Consider the following 17016-nt stretch of genomic DNA (forward strand, 5'->3'; position numbering starts at 1 on the left):
TGTGGGGATCCTCACTGGATGCGGATGGGATGACCTCACATGAGTTATTGTCTAGAGGTCCTCTAAGATCATCCCACGGGTATGCGGGGGTGGCTGACTAGGCTTTGCTACCTTGTTTGCTACATTGTTGTTTTCACTGTCCAGCTCTCTCTCCCTAAGTATCAACTGTTGTCTGTGAGACAGACGCCTGGAGTGACAGGCTCTTATCACTCACAGATTCACTCTGTTTGGTAATCTGTGTGGGATTCTGAGAGGGGGGCATCTTTCCCATGTCTGAGCGCTTAAGAGCGGCACGGCACGCCAACTCCAGCCAAAGGAAAGACACGCACAGCACTGCTGCCATAACAAAGCAAATTCCTAGCACCTCAGCGGCTGATGGCATTTTGCAGGGGGTTTCCCTACGTTAGACAAACAGATAGTGGTGTATCAGATCGTAAGTATGTCCTGTGCTTAGTGGGGGACTTCCTTGATTCGTTAGGTCAAGGCCGTATGCCCACACGGTGTCTCCGGAGCGTCACCTCTCTCGAGTGAGGGAGATGACTTGGTTCCGAATTCTGGGATGATCAGTCCCTTCTGTGAATTCGCCGGGCGAACCGAAAGTAAAAGGTGGAGCCGAGGAGCGACGTACACCTCAGGGCAGTGTGTGCTAACCTGGGATCACTGAGACCGAGGACAAGGACAAGGAAAGGGGCGTAGGAGGGGGTTCTGTGCTCACCCTCACAGAACCAAACAGCCCACAAGACACCGAGGGGCCTTCTTGCCGAAGTCCAGGGGGGCCTCGCCGAGTCCCACACGCTGTCTCTCTCTCAGTCTCGTTGGCGCGCCAGATGTTGCCGTTGATTTCTCAACAACGTTGCAGTGGATTCGTTTCTGAGAGGAGCAGCGTGGTGGGGGCAAGAGGCGCAGAGTCACCACACAGACCCCTGGAGTCGGGTGAAAGCAGGCCTGAGGCGAGCAGCCCGCAGACTCGTTTATTTCAGTTGGTACAGCAGTTTATATAGCCAAGACAGCCAATCTGGTCAAGGGGCGGTTTATGCCCCAACTAATCCCAGCCTGTTGCCAGGTGGTTTCAAAGCCATTCCTGAGTAACTGACGCTGGCTTGCCAGTGGCCACCCTGGCATGGCCTTCTCATTCCACCACAGTGTGGCATGGAAGGGAGGGGGTGGGCTGGCCTGGGGTGGGGGTTCTGATGGGAGGGTGTGGCCCTGCTGTGCCTATGGGAGGTGGGCTGGTGGGGCTGGGCGCTGATGGGAGGGTTGGATGGAGCAGTCATCAGCTGAGGCTGGGGTCCTCTGATGGTCCAGGTGAGGCCCTGCGGGCAGCGGGTCAGGCAGGGAAGAAGAGGAGTGACACGGGTGGGTGTTATCGGTCCATCCTCAGAAGGAGCCGTCCTGCCTCTGCGCCACTCATTCCTGACAGCTCCCGATGTACGGATGTCCCCGGAGACGCCTCATGCACCTTTGCCGGCCGTCTAGACCCGCGGTTGGGGCTGGCTCAGGCCGTGGCCTGGCGGGCGGCAGGCCGGGGGAGGGGCCCCCGGGTGCTGCGGTGCCGCGTCTCGGCCCATTCTCTCAAGATCTGCTTCACCTTCTGAAGCTCTCGCTGTCTGTTGGCGTCCTGGTAGCCTCCGCCGTCAGAGTAGCCATAGTGAGTAGTGGGCGTCAGGCAAACCACCGCGCCGCGGCGCGCGCCCATGCACCCCCGCAGGGACCTGTGTGTGGCCAGGATCATGACCTCAATAGCCTGCTGGCCCACGAAGGAGCAGCGCTTCGGGGGCTTTCTGGTGTTGTAGCAGGCGGCAGGAAGGTAGGTGTAGCGGGACGTGCAGGAGCAGGGAGGCAGGCTGTCCGGGGCAGAGAGAGGAAGCAAGCCCGTGAGGACGAGGAGGAGGCAGAGAGCGGGGCTCCACATCGTGTGAGGATTGCGGCTGGCCAGCAGATGGCGCCACGGGCAGAGATGTCTCCGGCCGTGAGGGCTGAAGCCAGGGGCAGTGGGGATGTCAGCTCCACTGCCAGGTGAGGATTCCAGGGCCTGTGGGCGAGAATTTTTTTAAATTTATTTTTTAAAGATTTATTTTATTTGAGGCCAGCGCCGTGGCTCACTAGGCTAATCCTCCACCTTGCGGCGCCGGCACACCAGGTTCTAGTCCCGGTCGGGGCACCGGATTCTGTCCCGGTTGCCCCTCTTCCAGGCCAGCTCTCTGCTGTGGCCCAGGAGTGCAGTGGAGGATGGCCCAGGTGCTTGATAACAGAGAGCTGGATCGGAAGTGGAGCAGCTGGGACTAGAACCGGCGCCCATATGGGATGCCGGCGCTTCAGGCCAGGGTGTTAGCCTGCTGCACCACAGCGCTGGCCTCTGTGGGCGAGAATTCTTTAGGAGCACCCAGTCCCTGGCCTGATGCCGTGGGCACCGGGCCCCGAGGAGGGCCGTGGGAGGCTCCGATCAGGGTGTTCACAGAGCAGACGTTGGAGGAGGGTGAAGAAAGGTAGGTGGCCCTGTGATGGAGGGGGCGGGGCGGGGCGAATTGCCCAAGAGGAAGGGGTGACTGTTCCAGAGTTCCAAGGGGCCGCGGGAGGATGGGGCGCGCGGGGCAGCCCTGGGGGCAGCAGCTGGGGCCAGCGGGGTGAAGCTCTGAACCCAGTTTTGAGAGGTGCATCTTAATAAACCCACTGGCCCGCTCAACCCTGCCTGAGGACTGGGGATGACAGGGGCTGGGGAGGTGCCGGGGACTCCCAGGGACTGAAGGCAGCGGAGGACTCGAAACTGAGGGTGGAGGGGACGCGAGGCTGGGGGAGGGGAAGAGGGTCCGGGAGAGTCTCCACAAGACAGGGTGGTGAGGCAGGGGGAGCGGAACTGATGGAGGGGTCGGGCCTCCAGGTGCGGGGACAGGAAGAACGGGAGGAGCCACCCCCAGTGCGGAGTCCCCCAGAGATTGCTACGGAGAGCAGGGTGCACAGGGCTGGTTTTCGGCCGAGCTAAGGCCAGAAGGGGTTGAGTGGACTGCGGGAGTAAGCTGGCCGGCCTGACACTGCAGACAGGCGGGCGGCCTCCTACTGCCCCCCCCCACACACCTGGGTGCAGGCAGACAGGCGGGCGGCCTCCTACTGCCCCCCCCCCACACCCAGGGTGTGTCCTGTCCTTGCAGGAATCCAGGCAGCCGCCAGGAGCTGACACTTTCGTCCATCCCGGGAGGCCCTGGCCGCCTCTTCTGCTCTTCCCCCTTCCATTAAGACCCTACAGGCTCCGTGGAAAGGTTTTGGGCCGTCACCCAGCCTGGTAAGCTTTTTCTTTTTTTTTTTTTTTTTTTGACAGGCAGAGTGGACAGTGAGAGAGAGAGACAGAGAGAAAGGTCTTCCTTTGCCGTTGGTTCACCCTCCAATGGCCGCCGCGGCTGGCGCGCTGCGGCCGGCGCACCGCGCTGATCCGATGGCAGGAGCCAGGAGCCAGGTGCTTTTCCTGGTCTCCCATGGGGTGCAGGGCCCAAGCACCTGGGCCATCCTCCACTGCACTCCCTGGCCACAGCAGAGGGCTGGCCTGGAAGAGGGGCAACCGGGACAGAATCCGGCGCCCCGACCGGGACTAGAACCCGGTGTGCCGGCGCCGCTAGGCGGAGGATTAGCCTAGTAAGCCGCGGCGCCGGCAAGCTTTTTCTTACGTTGTAGAAACCAGAGACTAAGGAAGAAGCGTGGACGCCCCCAGCAGTGACCGTGACAAGTGGCTGCCCCCATGATCCCGTCCAGGGAGGGCAGACAGCAAAGCCTTAAATCCCGGGCACTTCCTCAAAGCCAATGTCCCGCCTGCCATCAAAGCTCCTGCCTCCATGCAAGTTGTTTCCTGGCTTCTCATTTCCTTGCAAAGCCTACTAGGAAAAGAACCCAGCCCTGCCCTGCCCTACCCTGCCCTGCCCTGCGCTGCGCTGCCCTGCCCTGCCCTGCGCGACTCCCCCTGAGCCCCAGGTGTGAGTAAGCTCTGCATCCCCCACCCAGCCACGGGAGCCTTCCCAGCCCAGGTCTCTGTGTTGGGCGTGGGAGACAGAGTGGGGCTAAGGCCCAGGGCGCCTTCCCCCAGGCTGGGTGGAGAAGGCCTGCAGCGACTCCCCAGGGTTTACCAAAATCAGCAACTTGAGAGGCCACGGGAGGCGGGGCAGACGGCCATTGTCGCTCCCCCTCTTCGTGGAGGAGCAACACAGGACCCTGCGCTGTTCTTTCGTCTGCTCGGCCCTCCCCGGGTTTGCTGCTGGTTCTTCCCGGGTTGGCTACTATCCCTTCCACCTCCGTGGAAGGGCAGTTCCCCCTGGCCGCATTCCCCACTTCCGCAGGGGAGCGGCACACCGCCGGCCGGCTCTCTGGGGGGCTGCACGGGTTCCCTTAGATGTTCCCCATAGATGTTCCTGGTGCATGCCGTCTCTCTCCTCCTTTATAGTCCTCCTCCGCCAATCCCAACTCGGCTGAGTACGCTGCTCTCCAATCAGGAGCAAGTCCTACAGTTAATTGGTTGAACTGGAGGCAGCTGTGCGGAAGCTGTTTACTTCTCTCCCAGCGCCATATTGTGGGAGAGCAGATGCATAGAATAAGTCCTAATTCGAGTAACTTAGTCTAGTCCGGATTGCTCCCCACAGATCCCCCTTTCTTTTTATTTTTTGGCGTTGATACGCGCCTGTCTTCGGTGTCCCGCAGCACACACTCTGCTGTACTTGCTAGAGTTGCCACAGGCTCTTACAAGTCCTATCAATCAGGAAAACCGAATTCGGGTCCTCTCTTCGCCATTGTGAGGAGGTTTTTAGGCGCTGATGCGTGCCTGTGTTCGGTGCCCTGCAGCGCATGCTCTGCTCTGCTAGAACTGCCTGCAGGTGTTTACAAAACCTATCAGGCAAACCGAATCCAAGCCTTCTCATTGCCGTATTGTGGGGGAGACTTATTAGTGTTGGTTTGTGCCTATCTTCGGTGACCTGCAGCTCATACTCTGGTCGAGCTTTGCTGGCGCTTACCGCCTTAAATCAGGCAGACCGAATCCAAGCTTAATATTGTTGCATTGTGGGGAAGCTTTACTGATGTTAATTCGTGCCTGTCTTCGGTGACCTGCGGCTAGCCACCCAGGTGCTCATCGCCTCACTAATCGGGCAGACCGAATCCAAGCCTTCTAATTGGCATGTTGAGGGGAGGCCTTATTTTTCTCTATTTCTCTATCTCCGGGCATTCCTACCTCTCCCATTTCACTTCTATCTTCCAGCATTCCCATTTCTCTTTTACTTCTAAACTTCTGTTTCTCTTATCCCCGCAGCTTTCCGGCACCTCGCCCCGCCGGCGGGTTCCCGGCTCTGCGCCGCTTCAGCCCGCGCGCCTCTCTCATCTGCGCAGCTTCCCGGCTTTGCGCGGCTCGGCTTTGCGCGCTCCGCGGTCTCCACGCTTAACCCTTTCGCGTCTGAACCACGGCCTACGCCAGCGTTCCCTATCTATTCACGCCCCGTGCTCTCTCTGCACGCGGCGGCTTCCGCGAGTAACACAGCGTAGCTTGCGTCTCCGCCACTAGGATTCAATCTAAGTTCCCCGGGCTAGCCTGGCGAATTCAACCCAGCGTACGTCTCCGCCCCACGATTTGGCTTCCCGTCCTTTGCTCCCCGGGCTAATCAGACGGATCCCAATCTGGCTTGCGTCTCAGCTTCTGGTTTCAACTTTTCGCCCCCTATTCCCGGGCTAACTTGAGAACCCCAAAGTGGCTTTCGTCTCCGCCTCGGCCTGCCCCCCGCGGCTTCAATTTCCCTAACATTTTTCTCTACCCGGTATGTTTCCCCAAGCTTTCCTCCAACGATATTCCTCCCTCATTTCTCCTGGCCTCTCCCCACAGTCCGCGTCCGAATCTGTTTGTTCTAGCTTTCACTTTCGCTTTCGACCTTAGAGATTTCTCCCAGCTTCCCCCCGTAGTCCGTATCCGAGTCTATGCCTAGGCTTTCAATAGCTTCTTCCGGCTCCTTTTTCGTCCGGCTTTTCCCTAGGCTGTTTCGAGTCTATGCCTAGGCTTTCAATAGCTTCTTCCGGCACCCTTTTCGTCCGGCTTTTCCCTAGGCTGTTTGCTAGTCTCTCTCTCTGGTATTTTCCTGCTTCTTCCCGTTTCTTCCCTCCTAAGTTTGCTATCCGTCCTAGGTTTCCTAATCCGAGTCAGGTTTCCTATCCGAGTCACGGCACCATTATGTCGCTCCCCGTCTTCGTGGAGGAACGACACAGGACCCTGCGCTGTTCTTTCGTCTGCTCGGCCCTCCCCGGGTTTGCTGCTGGTTCTTCCCGGGTTGGCTACTATCCCTTCCACCTCCGTGGAAGGGCAGTTCCCCCTGGCCGCATTCCCCACTTCCGCAGGGGAGCGGCACACCGCCGGCCGGCTCTCTGGGGGGCTGCACGGGTTCCCTTAGATGTTCCCCATAGATGTTCCTGGTGCATGCCGTCTCTCTCCTCCTTTATAGTCCTCCTCCGCCAATCCCAACTCGGCTGAGTACGCTGCTCTCCAATCAGGAGCAAGTCCTACAGTTAATTGGTTGAACTGGAGGCAGCTGTGCGGAAGCTGTTTACTTCTCTCCCAGCGCCATATTGTGGGAGAGCAGATGCATAGAATAAGTCCTAATTCGAGTAACTTAGTCTAGTCCGGATTGCTCCCCACAGGCCATGCCGTCCCTGGCTGCCTTCCCAGGGGAAGGCCCCTTGCGCCGACGGCGGTCACTGTCAGGAAAAGGCTGCGGTCTACACCCTGACATCAGCCTAGCCTCTAGGCCCCCCCCAACCTCTTGTGTCAGCTCCACCCCCATCCTAATAGCTCCAGCAAAGTTTTAAAAGGACCCGATCCTGAACACGTGGTGTGCTTCTCTCTCGTTCCCCCCTCCCCCTCCCCCCTTTCTCTGCTCCTCTCCTTCTCTCTCTTCTCTCCTCCTCGCTCCTCTCTCTCTCTCTTTTTTTTTTTTTTTTGCCAGGCAGAGTGGACAGTGAGAGAGACAGAGAGAAAGGTCTTCCTTTGCCGTTGGTTCACCCTCCCAATGGCCGCTGTAGCCGGCGCACCGCGCTGATCCGTAGGCAGGAGCCAGGTGCTTCTCCTGGTCTCCCATGGGGTGCAGGGCCCAAGCACTTGGGCCATCCTCCACTGCCCTCCCTGGCCACAGCAGAGAGCTGGCCTGGAAGAGGGGCAACTGGGACAGAATCCGGCACCCCGACCGAGACTAGAACCCGGTGTGCCGGCGCCACAAGGCGGAGGATTAGCCTAGTGAGCCGCAGTGCGCCGGCCCTCTCGCTCCTCTCTTACACTCTCCTCCCTCTTTTCCTTCCTCGCCCCTTCCCTCTGGCCTGCTGGGCTTTCCCAATAAGCCCCTTCCCGTACTCCAGTGTTGGGTGTGTTTTGTGACGGAGTCGGGGGTGCAGGGTGAGGAGGAGGGGCAGCCTCCTTCGTGTCGAAGTTAAGGGGGGCTCGGGGATGGGGTGCGAGTCACGGCAGGGCCTGCCAGGGGCCCTGGCCCCAAGTGTTGGGTGGGTGCGGCACGAGCTGCCAAGACAGGCTGGACGCAGGGGATTTCGGGCCACGTGCCCGTGCGGTGGCCGTAGTCACCACGACCTCGCAGAACGTGGATGTTCCCGGGCCGCTGTGATTGGTACCCAGGTTTGTCCTGGGGCTGAGCCCTGAGGCTTGATGAGTCCAGGGGTTGAAGGGAGCGGGGGAGACCCTACAGGCCGTGGGAACCAGACGTTCCTGGACGTAGAAAGGGATCACCCAGGCAAAGAGGTTGCCACAGAGGCAGCAGACCGCAGAGGGGCACCCAGTCCCGCAGGGGCAGCGCGGCCGAGAGACGCCTCTCACTGCCGATGCGGGAGCCGGGAGCGCCGTCGCCAGGCCCAAGGCCAGCGTCCAGCGTCCAGTGTCCGAGCTATGCTCACACCCTGAGACAGCAGCCAAGGAGGAGAGTGTGAGGGGCGCTGGGAGAGGAGGAAGCAGGAGCAGAGACAGAGTGAGATCCCCCCCAGGCGGCTCCCAGCCGAAGGGAACGACACCCAGGAGGAGTCCCCAGTGTCCCCGCCGATCAGAGCGGGCCCAGGTCCACGGATCCGGAGAAGGCCGGACTTACCGCTTAGGACAGGAAGAGAGGAGGTGGTCGGAACGGAGAGAGAGCCCAGGCAGGGCTGAGGCGGCGCCCCGGGGCCCCAGGAGAGCTGGCAGCGCACGTGGCCCCTGGCTCAGGCCGTTAGGTGGCTGCAGTGTGGTTCTGTTCCGTGAGGAAGGGGGTGGGGCCGGATGCAGTGCCCCTCCCCCGCTTTGGGGGCAGATGTGAGGATAAAGTGACGGAGGCACCGCTGGGGGCTGTCTCGGAGGAGGGCTGGGGTTTTATAGGGAACTTGGATCAAGGGAGGTGGGCGGTGGGCGATGGGCTGGAGCAGCTGGAGACCTGGTGAGACAGGGTGTTTCGCACACAGGCAGTTCCGCGGGGCAGCAGTGGGGAGAGGTCCAGGTTGTTCCCCAGACCGGCCTGGTCTGTAGCCGGGGCAGCCGTGGGACCCGCGTCCTGTGGGGGAGCTGGCTCGGACCTGCGCGGATCCAGGATTCTCCCTGTAGGCACACTTCCTTGTGAGCCCTGTTAGAGGAGAGGTGGGAGCCCGCACGGTGACGCCCTGCTGCCCACTGTCACCCCGCCACGTCCAGGGGCCAGCTGTGGGCACCACGGACCCTCACGCCCCCTGCCCCACGTGCTCTTCCCGCAATGTCCCAGCCTCTTCCAGAACTCAGGCCTCCAGGTGAGCTCCCTGAACTGCCTAGGAGGCCGGGCAGCCTAACACACAGCACAGCCGCCCGCCCCCGGGACTGGACACCCTGCCTCTGCCCAGGGTTCCCCAAGCTGGAGGACCCCCGTGGCCTGCTGGGGCAAGAGCCGCCCTGGCCAGTCCCTGTGAGGGCGGGGCAGGTGCTGCCACCGTTCCAGCCAGCTCCCGGGCAGCCCAGTCATGGGGGAAGGTCACACAAACGCTAAGGTGGGGGGCAGCCCTGTTGGAGGGACACAGCCCGCCAACTCCAGAGTGGGGGCTGGGCTGCACTTCCCAGGGAGCCGCTGTGCTGTCCAGAGCCAATTTCTCTGATGCTAAAAGCGGTCGCCCCCTCTAGCACAGCTGCCCCCCACCCCAGGCCCCTGCACGCAGCCCCGAGGGGCTGCTGGTTGGGGGAGGAGCCAGACTGTTCCTGGCAGGTGCCTGATGCATCCACTTGTCAGCTAAAATGGAATATTACAAAACCAAGTGACAGTCACGCATGAGCTTCATTGCAAATGAGAGGCAAGGTAAGCGATGGGGACCGGCCACCGCTCGGGGCCGACGCTCCCCACCAGAGTGCGCCCCCGGCGGCGGGTCACACAGCTTTTTAGTGCTCTGTCCACTGGGGCTCCCAGTTTCACACCGGAGCCCTGGTGTGCAGTGACCAATAAAAGGAAAACCAGATACGGTTGTAAGGTTCGTTACCCACTACAAACCCAGTAAGATCCAAGCTGTGGCTGTAGGATAGCAGTGAGGACGCATTTCTGTCAACCTACTCCTGGGAATTTGGGCCCACAGAGTGTCACAAGCTCCACCCTTGGCCGTTAGGGAGCAGAGCTGGTACGTCCAGGAGCGAGAGGTCCGCAATCAGCTTTTGGCCACACTCGCTCCGTTTTGATTCCGATTCTACAGTGCCCGCGCCTGAAACAAGGCGCTTCTCAGAGGCGTTTTCTCCACCGTGTCGCGAGAGGCCACGCGGCCCCCCAGTCTCCCGCCGAGATTTCACGGTTGGGACGTCTGGTCGAATGCCCGCGGGCGGGGCCCAGCGGCCTCTCCCAGGGAACGCCCCCTCCTGGGCATCCGTAGAGCCAGCTCCTCCCCAAAGGAGACTGAAAACCCTTCCCATCCCCAGCTAGCGCGGGGTCACCTGTCGCCCTGTTAGTAGGAAGTCAGTTATGAGCGTATGTGTGTGTGACATGAAGGCCTAGAGAGAAGACATCTGTGTCCAGCATCTGCATCTCAAAGTCATCCTGCCGGTATTCGCATCCTGTCCTGCCCCCTCCTACCTGATAACCGGCCAGGTGGGGTCCCCGCCCCTTCTGCCTGACAAACCTTCCACAACCTCCCAGGTGCAGCCCAGTATCTGCATTTCAAACGCCCTGCTCCGGATCCCCATTCTCTAGGGGGTCCTGCCCACCCTTCCTCCAGTCTGATAACATTTGCATCCATAAAGTCCTTTGTTTCAGACCTGCAAGAGAGAAGTTTTTCTATTTACATCCAAAAAGCCCTTTGTCCCTAGAGGAGCAGAGGTGGGGAAGCAAGACCCATCTCCTTACCCCCCACCCCTCAACCGGACTGCGCGGGCACTCAGCCCTCTGCCTCTCTGCTGAGCCGCCCGCCTGGTCTGGCCAGGTGTACTCCACTCATGTGTACTCCAACATGTAACCTCGCTCCTTCCCCCCCACCCAGTCTCTCAGGCTCTGTCTGGAGGGGTGCCCATCCATCCTTACGGATGTCCCTGCCCTAATAAACCTTGCTATTTTACCTCCCACTACTCTCTGTCTCACGCCTGAATTCTTTCTTGCGTGAAGACAAGAACCCTGCAATTTCTCCGGTAACAGCCCGGGTCCCAGGGCACACGCAGCAGGGAACTGGGAAGGCCACGCCCTCCTATCCTTAGCCCCAGCGCTCCGGTCTGAGCTCCCCACAGCCACCTACTAACGTGGCTGCAGCACAGGCCACAGGCACAGCGGCTGGGAGCCGAGCAGGCCACCCTTCACCCCTGCAGGGCCTGCCGCCCGCCACCGTGCGCGCCAGGCTCCCTTGCCCGCTGGCACTGTCCGTGGCCCAGCCTCACCCGCCTCAAGGCCAGGGTGACCTGCAGCGGAAAGGTGCCCTCAAATTAACCAGGGCACAGGGGGCTGGTCGGCAAAGGCAGGCGTCCCTTCCTGCTTCTGCCGAGGCCACCGCGGTGCCAGGGGGCGGGCGGGCAGGAGACACGCCCCAGGGAGCGTCAGGAGTTTCTCGAGAAAACCGCAAGGTGCTGGGTGCAGAACAGGCCAGGCCTGGCCTGCAGGGCTGACCTCATGGTGACCCGCGTGCAGAGGGGACAGCTCCTAGGAAGCGTCTCTGCCCTCTGTGGTCGCCCACACCAGGCTGTGCAGACTGAAGGCCCGCGGGGGTGGCCCCAGGTCGGCAGGGGCCCAGAGCCCGGCACCAGGACACCTGCAGCCCGTCTGCCTCCCCGGGCTGGGAGGGGAGGAGTGGCGCGCTGGCTGGGAGCAGTACTTGGAGGGGGCGCAGAGAGCGCAGTGCAGGGGTTTGTGGGGACCCCATCTTGGAGCCCCTCCTGCGGGCCTGGCCCTGCACCAGAGCTCTGGGGGCCGGCACTGAGGAGCAGTGGGTACGACACCATCCCATATTGGAGCTCTGGTTGGAGGCCCGGCTGCTCCTCTTCTGGTCCAGCTCCCTGCTAACGCACCTGGGAAAGCAGCAGAGGACGGCCCAAGTGCTGGGGCCACTGCGTCTGTTACCAGAGAAATTGCAGGGTTCTTGTCTTCACGCAAGAAGGAATTCAGGTGTGAGACAGAGAGTAGTGGGAGGTAAAATAGCAAGGTTTATTAGGGCAGGGACATCCGTAAGGATGGATGGGCACCTCTCCAGACAGAGCCTGAGAGACTGGGTGGGTGGGGGGGAAGGAGCGAGGTTGCATGGTTGAGTGGAGAGAGTACACCTGGCCAGACCAGGCGGGCGGCTCAGCATGGAGGCAGAGGGCTGAGCGCGCAGTCCGGTTGAGGCCAGGGATTTTTAAGGAGATGGGTCTTTGTCTTCACACATCTCCTCCTGAAACAAAGGATTTTATGGCTGTAGATACTAAGAAGCTCCTATCTGAGTTTTCCCTTGAAGGTATCAGACAGGAGGAAGCCTAGCTGGCGCCATCCTGGGTTCAGAGGAAGGGTGAGCAGGACCCCCTGGAGAATGGGGATCGGGAGCAGGGTGTTTGACATGCAGATACTGGGCTGCACCTGGGAGGTTGTGGAAGGTTTGTCAGGCAGAAGGGGTGGGGACCCCACCTGGCAGGTTATCAGGTAGGAGGGGGCAGGGCAGGGCAGGATGTGAATACCGGGCTGCCCCTGAAACACCATCAGGATGACTTTGAGATGTAGATGCAGATGCTGGACGTAGAAGTCTTCTCCTCTCCGGAGGCCTTTGTCACACACACATAAGCTCATACCTAACTTCCTGCCTAACACGTCCATGTGGGAGACCCGGATGGAGTTCTGAGCTCTTGGCTCGGCCTGGCTGTGAGCAGTTGGGGAGTGAACAAGTGAGTGGAATCTCTCTCTCTCCTCCCTCTCTATAACTCTGCCTTTCAAATGCACGCATCAGAACAAAAAGCCAGCGGTCTCAGGTCCTACGCTGGGGGACACGGGGTCACATTGGCCCTTTGGAGGCCCCACTGGACAGCTGGTATGAGACGGGGGAGGCTGAGGCTGGAGGCCGGGAGGCCAGGGCGGAGGCCGCAGAGCAAGGAAACGCCCCCCCTCCGGCGCCCCCAGTGCCTGTGCCCCTGAGAGCTGGCGGAGCCTCCACCCTCCGGGAGCTGGAAGGAGGGAAGGTGTGGGAAGAGGAGCGGCCTCGCCTATACCGGCTGTGGCAACCTCGGGGCTTTGCAGAAGGGGAGTGGAGACCCAGAGGGAGGAGGTGGGTAAACAGGCCAGCTCGCACTCCTGCGCAGACACGGCCTCCTCCACACTGGTCCCTGCCCCCCATAATGTGTCAGACAAATATTTGATGAAGGAGGAGGTGCAGAGGCTAGAGGAAGTGGGTTCCTCGGGCCTGAGGGTCAGGGGTTACGGGCCTTATAGCTACGAGGGTGGGGGCTGCATCGCCCTAAGCCCGTGGCTCCTGGAGACCCAGACCCGGGGCGGGCACTGCCAACCCTTTTGTCCAAGCCCCCCTGCAGCCAGGGCTGCTTCCCTAGAGGGCCGCAGCGGTCTGGCCCAAGCCTGGAGGCCAGCACCCAGCTCCAGGGGTCGGCGGAGCCGGTGCCTTCGTGGGGCCGTGGAGGGAGAACGCGTTCCCGGCCTCTCTCCCAGCTTCTGATGGAACTCAACCCAGGGCTCCCACGAGGGTGGCGAGGACCCAACTACCTGAGCCAGGCAGGAATGTGGAGCGGAGAGAGGCGCCCGAACTTGACCCCAGGCCCCCTGGTCCGGAACACAGGTGTCCCACGGGCATCTCTCTCTGTAACTCTCTCAAATAAACAGATAAATCTTAAAAAATAAAAAGGAAATGTGTTTCACTGGAAGCGCCCTTGCCTTCACAGACACCCACTCGGAGACAGGGAACCCCAAGGAATGCCCCCGTGTCCCCCTCCTCTGGTCTGGGGGGGGCGGCAGAGGCTGGAGCTCCCGGAGGGGGGGTGCGGGCCTCAGGCCTCAGTCTTGGAGAGCCCAGCTGTGCTGGCTCTGGGTCCTTCACGGGTTAAGCCGCGGCCCAAGGTAGCCTCCCCCTGGGGCTGGCGCTGTGGTTCAGCCGGCAGTGCCGCCATCTGGATGCCGGCATCCCACGTGGGTGCCAGTTCATAGCCCGGCTCCTCCATCTCCAATCCAGACCCCTGTTGATGGCCTGGGAAAGGCAGCGGGAGAGGGCCCATGTGTTTGGGTCCCTGCCAGCCATGGGGGAGCCCAGATGAAACTCCTGGCTTCAGCCTGGCCCAGCCCTGGTGTTGCGGCCATGTGGGGAGTGACTAACAGATGGAAGACCTCTCTCTCTGTCTCTCCCTCTCTTTCTAATAAGTATTTTTTTGAAAAACATACCCTCACCCTCCTAATGCCAATAAAGAAGGGGCAGGTGGCCGAGGTCAGCAGGTGCATCTGTACAGGAGAGCCAGGCCAGGCGCACGTCCCTCTGCGCACCACAGCAGTGAACAGCAGCCGCAGCCACAGCTCCGGTTCCCTCAACCGCAGGGGAGCGGCGGTCGCCTGCTCAGACCTCCCCGGGGCTCCCGTTCTGCCTCTCAGCGGTTTGCTGCCAAGCACCCCTAACCGCTGAGGGCCTTGGTACCTGGGCACTGGGTCCTTAACCGCAGGCTGGGGGCTGCGTTTCCCAAAGACTCCCGGGGCTCCGGCGCCTGTGCGCTTGTCTAGCACTGCTCCAGGGGCCGGGACAGAGCCAGCCGGGGCCACGAGGTGTGACGTCCTTGGCCGCTGGTATTTCGTTTTAAAAACAAAACAAAACAGAACACACACACACAAATAAAAACCACGTTTCCCATAAAACATACAAATGAGCTGACCACTCTGAACGCACCAAAACCTACCCCTGGGCATCAGGTCCTCACAACACTGCAGCACAGCCGACTCCAGGGGGAGCAGCATGGACACGCAGCGCGAAGACCCCACGATCACGCCTCCCCCTCCCTGCCATTCCGCTGAGAACCCCCATGCGTCTGCGTCGGGGCCACGCCCTCTCACCCCTGCCCTGGCGGGTGCACCTGCCGGGACACCCCCGCTGCTACACCTGCGTATATCCCACACAGCCGTCTCCACTCAAACCTGCCCCTGGGCTGCAGGCTTCGGAGGCCTTCGCAAAGGGAAAACAGCCCACCCGCGCTGGAGAAACCTCCGTCGTGCCGAGGGCTTCGTCACCCCACCTCTGCTGGGCGAGATCCGTCCCCGCGCCCACGGTGCGAACCCCGACCCAGGTCCGCGTCACAGTCCCGCAGTCGGGGAGGGAGACCGAGCACACGGGCCGCCGCACCTGGGCACCCGCGGCGCTCCGACCTCGGGAGCCTCCCCGCATCCGCCTCCCCGCGCAGGGACCACCTCGCAAGGCGGCATTGCAGATCCCGCCGCTCCGAGGACCCGCAGGCCAGGCGCGGAGCCGCCCTTCCCGCCCCGCAAGGCTGCGCCCGGGTGCGGTGTCGCCGTCCGGCCGCGGTCGCGGGTGACACCGTCAGCCAGAGATCCTCGGACTTTCTGCAGCCATGGGTCCTTTCCCACCCTGCAGCCTGCGGGGGGTCCCCCTGCCCGACCTGCGCGCGCATGCGCATTCGCAGTGCACCCTACCCTAGACCCCTTGGGTCTGGAGGGGAAGTTTTTCCTTGGGCGGGGGTCTGCCTCAGCGCCCTGGCCGCTGCGGGTGCTGCGCAGGCCTGCGGGCTGATTCCTAGGGCACGCGTCGCGGACCGCAGACCTCCGGAAGACCACAGACCTCCGGAAGACCACGGCCAGGCGGGTACTTGGTTCTGTTTCCCGCAGCCCCCACTGTGCCTGGCCCACAGCAGGAGCTCAGTAAATGTTGCTTTAATTTTTTAAATTTGTTTGATATGCAGGATGATAGGGAGAGACTAGGGCCATCCGCTGCTTCACTCCCCAGATGGCCACAACGGCCAGGGCTGGGCCAGGCCCCAGCCAGGAGCCAGGAGCTCCATCCAGGTCTCCCACGTGGGTGCAGGGGCCCAAGCACTTAGGCCATCTTCCCCTGATTTCCCAGGCGCATTAGGGAGCTGAGCCTGAAGTGGGGGCAGCTGGGACTGGAACCCGTGCTTGGACCCTCGGCATGCTGGGGCCAGCGCTTCACCCACTGCCCACGACGCCAGCCCCTGAATGCCGTTTCTCGCGAAGTTTCCAGCGCATGTCTATGCAGCACGCATGTGTCGTTGTGTGTAGGCTTGTCTATCCCTCAATGTGGAGGCACAGGGACTCCCACCTCAAAGCCTGCAGGCAGGGTCAGCTGCCCCTCCCCCTCCCCTGGCATCCCCTCCCCCACTCCCAGGGGCTTGGGTTTGCTGTGGTCTGAAAGCTGGTGTCTCCCCAGGTTTCCTGTGCTGCAAACCGGTCCCCACCGGTCCCCACGGTGAATGTGTCAGGAGCTGGGGTCGCGGGGGCGTGGGAAGGTCGGGAGATCTGCAGGCAGCTCCCTCAGTCCACGTACCAGGGAGGCTGCAGCCCGGAGCCTTTGATGAGCCCGAAGCCAGGCCTCGGCCGACACCACGTCTGTCCAGCACTCCCGTTTTATGTCAGCCAGGAGCCTGGAGCGGGCCCACCTGGATCATCTCCATTTTGCACTCTAACATACCATCGCAAACAGGTGCAGTGCCAGAGAGTGGAGACGGAGGAGGGGTGTCTTCCAAACCCTCCCGCGGCAGCCGTCGCCTAGAGAGCAGGGGCCTCGCGGAGGATGGGCTGGTTTGGGGTCTGGGTGCACCAGAGCTTAGTCGCTAGCACGGGTATATTCAGACGCAGAGACGGAGTGCAGGGGACAAGGGCCGGCGTGGGGAGCAAGCACAGGCGTGAGAACCAGGGCTGAGGGCAGCCCCCACCCCCACCCCCACCCCGGCTGCCCCTCACAGGTGTAATGTCTGAAATAATATAGGGACAGGACTGTGCGACAGAGACGGTGCGTGGCCCACACAACCTAAAATATTTGCAGTCTAGCTCTTTGCAGAACAAAGCGTGCCGACCCTGCGACACCGGAAAACCGGGCCTTGTCCAGTGACAGCCCCGCTCCACAGAGCCCAGGGACCCGGGCACTCCCGGCGGCACACGCGCAGGAGGCTGGACCGGGAAGCAGAGGCCCTGGCCTGCTGGGCACCCGGTGGCTGTGAGGGCTGCGGCTCCCATGTGATCTCCCCGCCGGGCTCCTGTCTCGTGTTCCTGGACTGTGAGGGGCACAGGTGGGGCGTGGAAGGCCGGAAGTGCATGGAGAAGACGGAGAACACGGGGCAGAGTGAGCCCTGCAGAGGCGGCCGCGCTGGGGTCTGAGCCCCTCGGGTTTGTAGGCTGCGACGGGCTTCTCTCTCTCTCTCTCTCTCCCTCTCCCTCTCTCTCACCTGGCTTCCAGCCACTTATGGCTACACCCCAGGGATGACTCCGGTCTGCCTAACATGTTTGCTGACAAAGCTCTGTGCTGCCACCGTTTGCTTCAGCCGAAGCTTGGTCACGGCAGGGGGGGTGGCGGTTAAGCTGCTGCTTGGGTCGTCCTCGTGCCGTATCAGAGTTCAGAGCGCCAGTGAGGGTC

At 61.7% G+C, this 17016-nt stretch overlaps 1 long non-coding RNA gene across 1 annotated transcript; it reads right to left on the reverse strand.

Moving 5' to 3' along the window:
* Nucleotides 1-931: 931 nt before the first annotated feature.
* Nucleotides 932-8086, reverse strand: LOC149127669 (uncharacterized). Its single transcript, XR_016229723.1, has 2 exons — nt 4110-8086; nt 932-2032 (listed from the first exon to the last, which is right to left on the reverse strand). It is a non-coding gene; the product is annotated as an uncharacterized LOC149127669 (long non-coding RNA).
* Between the last annotated feature and the right edge of the window lie 8930 nt (nt 8087-17016).

This window comes from Oryctolagus cuniculus, chromosome 2 (genome assembly GCF_051225735.1).
Source record: "Oryctolagus cuniculus isolate XC-2025 breed Fujian yellow rabbit chromosome 2, ASM5122573v1, whole genome shotgun sequence".
Lineage (NCBI taxonomy): Eukaryota > Metazoa > Chordata > Mammalia > Lagomorpha > Leporidae > Oryctolagus > Oryctolagus cuniculus.